At 37.6% G+C, this 12253-nt stretch overlaps 1 protein-coding gene across 8 annotated transcripts in view; it reads left to right on the top strand.

Moving 5' to 3' along the window:
• Positions 1 to 657: 657 nt before the first annotated feature.
• Positions 658 to 12253, top strand: part of LOC131431035 (uncharacterized) — a 256155-nt gene continuing 244559 nt past the window's right edge. For 2 of the 8 annotated variants that reach the window (XM_058596458.1, XM_058596450.1), the window contains exon 1: positions 3245 to 10299. The gene's annotated coding sequence lies outside the window, so the exon portion shown is untranslated. Of the gene's footprint in view, positions 927 to 3244; positions 10300 to 12253 lie in introns of those variants that run through there. The other 6 variants (XM_058596460.1, XM_058596451.1, XM_058596454.1 and 3 more) reach the window with 6 other exon arrangements.

The raw sequence follows: 12253 nt of genomic DNA, 5'->3' as shown, positions 1-12253 counted from the left end.
GAACTAATTTACACCCTCTCAAGGTATGAGTTAGGTAGTTGCAAGCACTTAGTTATCATTTCTTCGACCATCAGTGCATTGGATTTTAAATTGTACTTAGCTCAAATTGAGGAAAAGTTCAACTCTACTGGAGTAACAATAGCTATGTCTATTCTGATGATAGGGCTGTCCCTATCACTCGTAATTCTAAAATTTCAATTTGAACATTCTTAGCAGCATATTTTTGAATCCCAAACATACTACAGTGTTCACTAAGAATAATGTAATTCAAGAATCGTTTCAGCACCAGCCGCCCGAGCTAGGATGTACAAACTTTACAATTAACCCACTGTTATGTAATAGACGCATAAGGAGCTCTCGACGTTCTAATACACACTGCAAACTACCTGTCAAAACAAAACGGCTCCGACAACAACAGTGGGTAAAATGCGACGAAAAAGGTGCAATCCTTCGTCCTTTGCATTCGGTTTGCGAAGAAAGAAACGTAGTGTGCGGCGTGGAATACCAACACACACGTGTTCGCTCGGCAATTCGACATCGAATTTTCACGAGCTTGAGCTTGTGGGAGGAAGCCTGGTGGGTGGCAACAGGATGGTCGTTTCGGTTTTCTGCTTTTACCACGTACATACCAAGCAGTACTGGTAGTACTCACTCTGAAGCAGCTGTCTGTCACCGTGCTTCGTCAGTTTCTGTTCGGGTCGATTGGAGTTAGGATCGTCTTCGCTGCTGCGGGTGTGTACTGTGGGAATCGTTGGGTATTCGTGATGAATACCTGTATGTGCTGAGTAATATCAATAATAAAAGTAAAAACAACAATAACAACAACCGAAGTAGCAATCGTGGGAAATATATGACGCATGGGAAACTGTTTCAAGCACGAAAGGAATTGGAAGCAATAGTGTCCTTGTATCGTAGTTGAACCGCCGGTAACTTGGAATCAAATCTAGCGAGCGGAAAGTTATGGTGCTGTTTCCACGATGAACCGTTGTTCTTTGATCTTGACAGTGCGTCAGTCGAGTGGCAATATCCGATTTGCGTGCGGATCAATTCTCGCTCGCGTGTGTTCTGAACAGCGACGAAGAGTTTAAAGTTTCGGCAATAAAAAGTACGCTAAGCTACGAAGTTTCTCGCCAAACCGAATCTATACCGTTGGAAGAATCAGTTACACAAATCATTGAAAATAAACATGCAGCCTGTGGATCCGTAGTTTGCTTTTACTGACTAAAACAACAAAAAATTCTGTTACTAACAAGCGAATGATTCAAAGGATGAGAATTCGGGATGATAGGAAAGTGTGTTGTAGAATTTCAGAGCCACGTTCCGACAAATTCTAGTAAAGCTACACAAATCACGATGTAGTTGGTTGAATGAAAATGAATGGAAGCAATTGTGATAGTAATTTTTAAGAAGGTTCTATGAAAAATTGTCTAATTAATTTATAAACTTTCAAATAAGTATATTTATTTTGAGTCCAAATCCAGTTCCTTATCAGCTAAGAGAATATCTAAAACGCAAAGGTATCATTTCACTATCGGGTTTTTCGTTCTAAATATACTGAATTCAACGCACTAAAGTAAATTTAACCTGAGAATAGCAGGATTTTTCAAGTGATTAAAATTACACAGCAGTGGGTTTCGATCGTAGGTGATGTTAGCTGTTCTGCAATGGAGTGGCAGTACGAATGCATTGCAATGCTTTTAAACTAATTTCCTTCTATGTCTTAAATTTTGCCTTTCGTATTTGGTCCTTTCCTTTTTGGAGATTTAATCACTGTGAAACCGATTTTTCAACCGAGGCCCGGAGGCCCGAATGTCATTTACCATTCGATTCAGTTCGAACTGAGCAAATATCTGCATTTATATGTTTATGTATGTAAAAAAAATTATGCACTTACTTTTCTCGGAGATGGCAGAGCCGATTTTCACAAGTTTAGATCCAAATTGAAGGTTTTTATGGTCCCAAAGTCTGCTAATGAAATTCGATTTCCGGTTTCGGAATGACAGGGTAATATGTAAAGATTAAGGAAAAAATGTGCACTTAAATTTCTCGGGAACGGCTTTACCGATTTCCACAAACAAAGATTCAAATGAAAGGATCCAATTTTCGGTTCCGCAACTACAGCACGATAGGTGGAAAGTGTTCAATTTCACGGGTACAAATCTCATAAAACTGACTAATGAATGAATGTACTTTGCAGAACTGATTAGTTCGCAGGTATATGAACTTAGCCCGGTACTTGTGAAGAAAAAAGTTTAGTTGTGAAGAAAATATCTAAAAATAAAACTCACTTAGATTTATCAACGATGCTTGAGCCAATTTACACAAATCTTGATTTAAATAAAGCTTACAATGTCTCCAAAGCTCATGCAAAACTTCATCCTGGTCCGACTTTCAGTTCCGCAATTCAGGGTGTGTCAAAACTTTCAAACCGCCACCTAAAATGACGATACAAAACGTGCTGGTACGGAATAAGAAAACACAACAGAACATTACGAACGAGGCACACGGCGTGCTTTGTTCAATTTCCATCAGCACCGTAAACACACGGCACGTTGAATAAACCGGAATCACGGTGCGGCTACGAATGTTTGCAACCGGTGTGTGATTTTGATAAAACACGGCGCTGCGGTTGAAATTTTTTTTTTATCATTTCCGGTTCCGGAATTACAGGTACAGGAAAATTTGAATTTCTTATTACCTATTCACTATCCTCAGAAAAAAAGCGCGACCGATTTTCACAAACTTAGGTCTTATGATCTTATACAAAACATTAGAGTTTTTTTCGGGTACGACTTTCGGCACCGGAATTACAGGGTGAAATAATTTTATGTCGTCACCTAATGCGGTGATGCAAAACAAAAAATCTTCTCGTTATTCATTGTTGGTAGACGACCTATCAAATTAGCTCCGGTTATCCTGAGTTAAGAGTTAAAAAAATTTTATCACCACCTATCCAATTTGTAGGTCAAATTTGTTGCATGCATACGAACCAACTTATGATAATATGAGTAATATGAGATAGACAATATTATATCATTATGTGGATTAAAAAAGGTTTTTAATCCTTCAAACGATATAAAGGTACTTGTTTTTTGTTTGTCAATACTTATTATAAATAAAATCACTGAGTAATAGGTAATCAAATATCATTTTAATTAACTACTCAACATTTATGAATTACGCATAATTACAATCGAGTATTCATCGACACAATTAATTTAGTTAAAATAAGATATGTTCAAGCAATTATACAACATTTAATGAATTGACTGATTGGTTGAGGTTTCAGTAGAAATTTCAGTAATTTTTACTGTCACATTCAAAAATTTTGAACGAGCTAGTTACATTAGAAAATGAATATAAAAATGGTGGCAAATGCAAATGACAAATCGCGTTCACAGGGTTGCTTTGATAAAATGTATCTAGTTTGCACACGCATTGTCACGCTTGCACTCTGGCAGCAACCTTAGGTTGATGTCAGAATGAGCGCGGAACGCGGACCGAAGCGAAGCGATTCAATGCGATGTACTGTTTACAGGTTTGCAACTAGCTCGCACGCGCGCCTAGACGCTTTCACTCTGACATCCACCTTACGGTGAATCCAGAGAGACACGCGACGCGAAGCGATGCGAAAGTTGACAGATCGCAGGAGTTTTATCCATTTAATTCCACCAGAAAAATGACATGGATGTGCACGCGTGCGAGCTTGTTTCATTCAATCAAAGCAAATATGTCACAGTGAACGCGAAGCGATAACAATGTGTCGCCTCAATACGCTTCACTTCGCTTCGCAAAACGCGTTCACTCTAACAGCAACCTTAGGATGCAGCGAGAGTGAACGAGCGAAGCGATGCAATTCACTGCGATGTACTGCTAACGCATCGCATTCACTGCGACAGCTAACTGAATTACGATTCTATATCGCACTACTCGGATTCGATAGCAATAATCCACAAACTTCCACGACTAATCGTCTTAAAATCATGAACTTTAGAACAGTATTTGTATACCAACATTTGAAAACAATATTCTTTGAAGAAGTGATGTATTTTTTTTTTAATCTTCTGACAGCGACTTACGAGGCCCGAAAATGGATATCTTTGTAATCGAACGGCCGATAATAATGAGTGACACCATTAAGTAGATGCCATTTACGATTTCGGCACTGAGCAAGTAGAACTTGCTATAATTTTGAGTTTTACTACCGGCGATACTCATAAATCTATAAAGCCATCATTGCATCACGATTTCATTAAAGAATCTTCGTCTGGTCACGTCTCGAACATAGACAACTGTTAGGTGAATTGAAAAATCAGATGTTTTATGCTATATTGATTTACTAAACAATTGAGTAATTTTTGCTTTTCAGGACTTTTATTGCAAAATCAGTGTGAATCAGCCGCACGGTCCACCGATGATTATATATAGCATTTAATATTTTCGATAATTTCAACGTGATAGTGTTATTTGAGGCTAGTCTGGTTTCGTTAGCAGTTACCAATTGGTAACAAATGTATTCAAAAAGTATAATAAATAGAAATACATATTAGCTATAATTGTGTTATGGTGGTAAGACACAGTACGTTAAATTTATCTCAATGCTTGATTTCAATTCGATGTCCCTTGGTGGGATAAATAGATTTCAGATAATAAACAGGCGGAGCAAAAGGCACGCTATACGTTTCAAAAACCAGAATGGAATATTCGAATTGATGAATTTTGAACTTTGCTAGTAAAGTTTGTCCGGTTTCTATTGCTAGACTGAGCATTCTCCGCGACTCTCATTCTAGCAACGAGGATTTCAAGGCGGATATGCGTTTACGAGAAACCAACGAGAGTGACTGCGCCGTGTGCCGTTAGCATCAAACAAGTAGCGATTATTTTCATCGAAATTCCATGATCCATCGCATTAGAGAAAAATGCATTCAACAAGAATGAAAAAATTTAATTCTTTGCATTCCCCCTCGGAAAATCAATTTAATTTTTTCTCTCACCAAGTTGGTTTAACGTCGTATTTGTAAACCTTTATTAATTCACCCAGTGGCCTTCATCTGCCCTTAGTAAGTTTTTTCGAAATAGATTCTTTCATATCCGAGAAATTGCAACAAATTAGAAACACTGGGATTTGTGGTTATGTCACAAATATTGTTACATCTCTCTAATCGGAAATGTTGGCCTTAACCCATCCCAATTTGATTAATATTGTGAGCATTGAAATGAGCTTAAGTTCATCTAAATTCGTTGAGTCGTCTTCGAGAACATTCAGCCGATGTAAAATATGCGGTTAGTCGGTAATGTCACTTATACCATAATATTTCCGAAACCGGACGTGGTAGTCATTTGATCTTCGAACTTGATCCACAATTCAATAGTAGTTTTCAAACGAGACTAGACATGTTAAAATTAGCTAAGATATCTCTGAGAAAAATGAGCGATAAATAAACAAAAAAAAAAGCAATTAGAAAATCTTGTAAAAATTCACGTACACAGACGTTTTCCTATTTCGTCGAGCTGAGTCGATTTCTATTATAACACTATGGGTGTCCAAGGGTCCGTTTGTAAGTCGGTTTTTCCAGCAATTCTATTGCCTTTCGAATGCGAATGGCAAAACCATTGATCTATTCGCATGCATGAATTCTGACCATCAAGAAAAAAAATATAAAACGAATTTTTGTATATAAATGGAAAACTGTATATTTTATATGGAAACCTGTTACCAATCCGATTCAAGACTGATTTATAAAAAAGCGAATGAAAAGTTTACATATAGCTTCATCAAATTGAGGCGACGGGTACAGCGTAATGGGTAAGTCGATGCAAAAGTTCCCATCTGAGTCCAGAAATGATACTTTTGACCGCTTTTGCTGTGTGAAGAGGCATTGTACTTCCCCATGTCTTGTAAATCATTTTTATTGATTTTCGATCAACGCTTGATTCAATTACATTGCTACCGGTAGCTATTAGTGTTTAAAGTTTCATCTGGCTTGAAAAGTTGGTAGTACAAGACAAATTTTTGTTCCCACTAATTGCACCGCAGCATTTTCATTCCGAAGCGATTGAGTCTTGCAGTTTATGTCGATGGTTGGTCAGGATCGACTCATGATTTTCAGTGCTTGGGATTCTCGAAATCAATCCATTTCTCATCTCCCGTCACGATCTTTTTATTTCATGCTGTTCATTATTCAGCTAATGAGAAACCCATTTTCTCACCTTTGGAATCTTTCCAATGACGTGTAGATGATCGGAAACGACTTGATTGCTAACGCTCTACTATTTTTTTGTAATTTTCCCTCGTTTTGCTTACTAGTTCGAGAAAAGGCATTGAAGCTCTGAAAATATGTTATCGTTGAGATGGCTTAAATTTGAGTTGATGTTGAGCTTGAAATATTTCGAAATAGAGGAATACCAATAGGGATTACTCTATTGTCTTAAAGCTGTTTTGACAGTGTAAAGTGACTCATTTACTCAGTATTGTTTGTCAAATCATCATGAATACGTTAATTTTAGAACAACGCTTCCAAATCGTGGAAATTTAGTTTTAAAATCAGTGTTCAAATAAAACTGTTTTTGGTGCACAAAAATTTGTTGGTGCACAAAATCGTCTGCTTGAGACCAAATTTCAGTCGAGATTCACTCTTTTGGATGCCAAGCCATCGATAAGAATGAAAAGAGTGCGTACTGAAGAAAATATTGCTGTCGTTCAGGCCAGTGTCGAAGAAAACGACAATTTATCGATTCGTCGTCGAACGCAAGAAGTTGGGATTTGTACATCCACTTTGAGGAAACATTTGCGTAAAGATTTCGGTTTGGTGCCATTCAAAATTCAACTGATGCAAGAATTGAAGCCACACGACCATCGGATGCGCCGAAGCAACGAATAATATTGAAAAACTGTCACCTTATGTGCTATTCGCATACATTTGTATGTCGGGTAAAATTCATAGTGCAACTCAAGCAAGGAGAGCTACTTCGTTCCTTTGTTAGTTCATGAATTTGTGCGCCAGTTGATGACTGTGCTTCATGAGGTTAGCATTTAATGAATTGTTATCATATTGCAAATGCTTATGAGAAAACTAAATTCATAGTTTTTAGTACCGATGATCATTAATTGCTGAACATTGCTTTTAGTGTTTCTAGAATTGGTACACAGGGAAAACTCCCAAAAAACAAATTGATCGTTTTGAAAATGGGTTCAAATGCAAAATTTATGCTATACAATGTTTGAAATATTTTTGAAATGTGATCAAAATTGGTCTTGGAGTGCAAACATTATGTTCAAAAATGATTTCTGTAAACCTTCACTGAAAAACACCGTAAAAACTGCCTGTATGATCTTGCTTCGCGTCTTGTAGCACGCCGTGAAGCAAAGTTCTTCATTCTCGTACAGTCGTATGGATGTGAACCAAAATTTGGTTTCAACAGGATAGTGCCACTTCACAGAAAGGAATTATGAATTTTACAGGTGACATAATTCTACAAACGATACAGTTCATAACTACTAAACTTCTCAAATGATGCAATATTCCATTCGTACAGAAATTTACTGGCTCCGAGTGGAATTTGCACTCGGCTAGCAAGTGAGACTGTATGAACTTATATTCACGATTTACCAGCCAAGCAGATATGCGCTTCTGTGGCTCAGTCGGCTAACTGGTGTGCTTTGTGATCTAATAATTTTCGGTTCAAGTCGCGTTGTTGCTGTCGATCTTTTGATTTTTATTCCATTCGTTTTAACGCCATGTAATTTTCAAATCACACAATTTATATGTTCTTGAATATTAATTTGTGTGAGATATGACGCTCCATTTATGTGCATCTGATAAGATGTAAAATCACAAGAATTTTTCGAACTGTGTTGTCATACTGCGGCCGAAACGATCGACTTATTGAAAGAACATTTCAATGACAACATTAGTTTTCAAAATATTTGATCACTCATCTATAAAAGAGTTTTGAAATTAGTTTAGAAGTATGTGTGTAAAATTGCAGAATTAGTCTTTTTAGGCTGCTTGCGATATTATCTACATACCTAGGAAATATCGTGTAAATTTACGTCTTCTAAGACCGACATATACGAGCGTCAAAAATGATTCCTCTTTACAGTAGATCTAACACATATTACTTTTACTCGGCTGCTGTAAAAGTAGTGTATGTTCGACACATATGTAAAGCATTCTTGTAAAATTCAGTCTTTTTACGAATTACGTTCTTATGATTTGAGTCATATGCGGATTTACGTCACCTGTAAATTTTATTAATTTTTGCTGTGTTGAGCTTATCAAGGGACTTGTTTTTCGATGATTACTTTTCAGTGTGAAGAAACTTGAGAGGTTCACAGTGATTACAGTACAATATATGGCTGTTTTTTCACTTTCCGTTTTTGCTGTCTGAATCGTAATGGTTTCAATTCAAGAATATAAATTACGGAGAAGTTGGCAATAACATTTCTTTAAAAAGAGCTTTAACAACTGGTCTTGTACGCAAAAATACGCTTCCAAAATGGCACACTAAGTATGGTGGTGCAACTGACTGGCCTGTCAGTCTTGCGGCTTGGACGGACAGGAATATAATAAAGTTATTACGTTTACCCACAAAACTCGAGATCTGCCAACAAAAGCCACCACCGGCAAGTATTCCAGTGACAGGGGGACTGCGAAAACTTTGTCGCTGCCGGAAATTAACCAAGCTATTCCAGTGTCCGGCCGACAAAATTTCTTGGGACTTTGAAATAGTTTCCGAGGTTCAGTTACGAGCAGTGATAGCCCTGTCAGGAACCCAGCAAAGTTAATCCGGTAGGCTCGGGTAAATCGACTGCTATACATATTTGCCAAACTCGTTCCGAAAAGGGGGGTGTTTAGATTGTGCTAGAAGCTTCTTAAAGCGAAGTCTTTTTTTTGCTTGAACCACTGGGTTTGTTCGTGCTCAAATTTTGTTACTGAATTTTTGCAAACAAGATGCCGACATTTATTCATTCTAGAGGTTGGATGTCATCACGAAGAGAGATAGAATTGATAGGAGTCTCGGCAGTTCCATGTTTGATTAATGTTTGTAATTACTAAAGTCGTCAGCGAAATAATTGCTTGCCGTTAATATAGTTTACGAGATAGGAATATTCATCAGATTTTTCTCTCATGAATTATTAAAGACATAAGACAAGCCGATGCATTTAATTTCTTACGTAATTCATTGCAATTGTCTCAAGATGACATCAATGATTCCTGCCGGTCAATGATACTTCCCATTCATTGCTGCTATGTCTTTATTATGCTATGCCTTTCTTGATTGAGTTAATAGAATGTTAATAGGAAACCGAAAAATTTATCGTCGGAAAAATATAACTACCAACAAAACTAATATTTCTAAATCAATATTCAGTTTTACATGCGTCACAGCATATAGACAAACTCACTCACCAACGAAAAAAGTTTATCTGCCCAGTCAAAATCATGCATAATTTTTCCATGGAAAAAATGTATTCAAGATAATTCACTTCATTTTCATGACAGGACCAAGGGTGCGTTTCGATTTACTGTCCTTTCCAAGCATATTGCAGCTGACTACATGTTTTACGACTCACTCCACCCATCATCACTCAGCATCAGGTTCATCGTCAACATCAACAATAGGTTTATCGGTACTACGATGCGGCAGCAATAATACAGAGCAAATATTATTATTTCATGTCTACCCGAGAGCAACTGGTCAGCTTGTGGGAAATGGTTACTGGTTTTGGGTGAGGTGTCAGACGGTGAAGTGTTATGGGGAGGGGGGCAGGTTAGCGGGTGAATCGTTGCGAACCTATCGAAGGATCAGAATTTGTGGAAAGTTCATGCAATGAGAAAACAAAAATCCCAAAAATACTGAAGCAGACAAGAAAAAAAAACGGAGCGAAACATGTCAGATATAAAAGTTTAATCATTCGGTCGGTACCGAGTCGAGTCAGTGGTGCTTTTATTTTTTGCTTCTCTGATTGACACAGAATATCTCAATGTTCTGCGTTTCGGAAAAGTTCGCACAGTTTGACGAGTGAAAATGCGAGGGTGTCCAAACGATTTCGGTAGCCTCGTCAGCACGGCGTAAACAGCGGAAGCTTTTAGTTGTAACGATTTACTGCGGTCTGTTGGTTTATGACGGTTGACGGTGTGGTTTGTGTGTGAAACTTGGAAATGATAAGCGGAATAATGCATGACTACGGAGAATTAGTCACGTGTCACGGAATATTCGCTACTTGATGCAGTGGTCGTTTATGTGAGAGATAACTCGGTCAACCGAAAGATTGATTTGTAAAATCGTTAAAAGGTAAGTTATTAGTTTATTTTTTATATTGTTGTCAAAATTCTTTTCATACCATATGCATCTGATATGATAAGTTTAAATTGGAGAATTGCCGGAGTCGGCGGTTCAGAGTTTAATAAGCCAGATGTATCCGTAGGATCGTAGCACTGATCATGTAACGATTCTGCACGCTTAAGAGGCTGTGAATTCTGTTAAAACAGAAGGGCAAATTTTGTATTGGAATGTAGTATCCTCACTATGCTAATACTGGAGAGCGTCCGTCATTGTGGTTTTCCTCGAATGAAACCAAAAACAAAATAGTTATCTTTCGTTTCTCATTCAATACAGTCAATCCAATAAACAAAAGATGCCGCTACAGGTGCTCCCACGATCAAGGTAAATTTTCATTTATTTGAAGCATTGAGCTATTGTAAACGAGAGATTGAACTCTAGTTGATCAAATAAACGCATTAAGTTTTAAAAAAATGCTTCAACAATTTAGTGTTGCGCTACAAGTTATGCTGTTTATTGACAATTATTTTCAAAGCCACACTGCCACACCTCATTAACCACACATTTTTCTTGTACAAGCACGGCTACCAAATAAAAGTTGGACGGGTCACTGAAAAAACAGTTTTACCTCAGAGCATTTTCAAATATCCACGTGACTGGTAAACAAGCTAACAAAATTGAAAACGAGTAAAACAATTAAACAGTAAAAGCCTGTGTTGTCATTTACAGACGTCAACGTTCTGTCAGATTAGAGCGGTTGAACTTTTGATCACACTTTTGCTTTAGCACACTTTCATACTGTGCAGTTCGAATCGGTGTGAACCGTGCAATGTAACAATAAAGTGCATGGTGTTGAATAGACATTTGAACAATTCTATATAAAATCGATAGTCGATTTATTTTAGCTTTTTTTTGATTTGGTTCAAATTTTGCATATTCATAATGACCTAAAAGGACAATTTTTATGATCAGTTTGTCATTAAAACTCTTGCGTTACTTTTCAGGAGGGCCTAGGCAAAAAAAATTTGAAAATAATACCTAAAAATCAATTTTCCCAATAATGGCATTTTTTTCTCAATAATGGCATTGAACTCCTGCATGTTCCCAGCTGCCTTAACAGTCTTCTTGAAGACCCTCTTCACGATTGCCCAGTAACGTTCGATGGGTCGAAGCTGAGGGCAATTTGGTGGATTGATATTTTTTTCAACGAAATTTATACCCTTTTCGGCAAGCCAATTGAGAGTGGTTTTGGCATAGTAAGCCGACGCTAAATCCTGCCAAAACAGTGGAGGTGTACTATGCTTCTTATATAAAGGCAGCAATCTCTCCTGGAGACACTCAGATCGAAAGATTTCTGCATTTATAGTTCCGGTAGTGTAAAAAAAGATTGACTTCAAACCACAGGAACATATTGCTTGCCATACCAATATCTTTCGACCGAGTTTCTCTACTTGAATCGTCCTGTCCGCATGGCTCACATCGTCCCCAACAATGACAGTTAAGCATTGTGGACCTGAAAGGAGTTCTTCTGTTCTACACTTTGTTTCGAGATTTTCTGCTTCTTGTAGGTCTTCAGGTGATTTCGCCTCTTGATATGCTGGATCATTCCGACACTCTTTCCTGCTTTTTTGGCCAAATCACGTATTGACATTGATTTTTTTCTTCAAGGCTAGAGATACCACTTTCTGGACTAGTTTCGGGTTGGAAAAACCGTGTTTTCTGCCTCTTCCTGGTAGCTCATCCAACGAATAGTGTTCTCCAAACTTATTAATGATGGTTTTATTACTGGCATGATGAATTCCAACCGCTTTGCCAATTTTCGCATAGTAATACCCTTCTCACTTAGCCATGTGTCCAGAACCTTAATTTTCACTTCCTTTCCAATATGCGACAATTTGAAAACACAATATTTCAACCGCATAAACAAGTAAACATACGAAAGCTAACAGCCAAACACACAGCATGC

The sequence above is a fragment of the Malaya genurostris genome, chromosome 2, assembly GCF_030247185.1.
Source record: "Malaya genurostris strain Urasoe2022 chromosome 2, Malgen_1.1, whole genome shotgun sequence".
NCBI lineage: Eukaryota > Metazoa > Arthropoda > Insecta > Diptera > Culicidae > Malaya > Malaya genurostris.
Note: the sequence above shows the minus strand (reverse complement) of the source record. Positions and strands in the feature narration are given on the sequence as shown.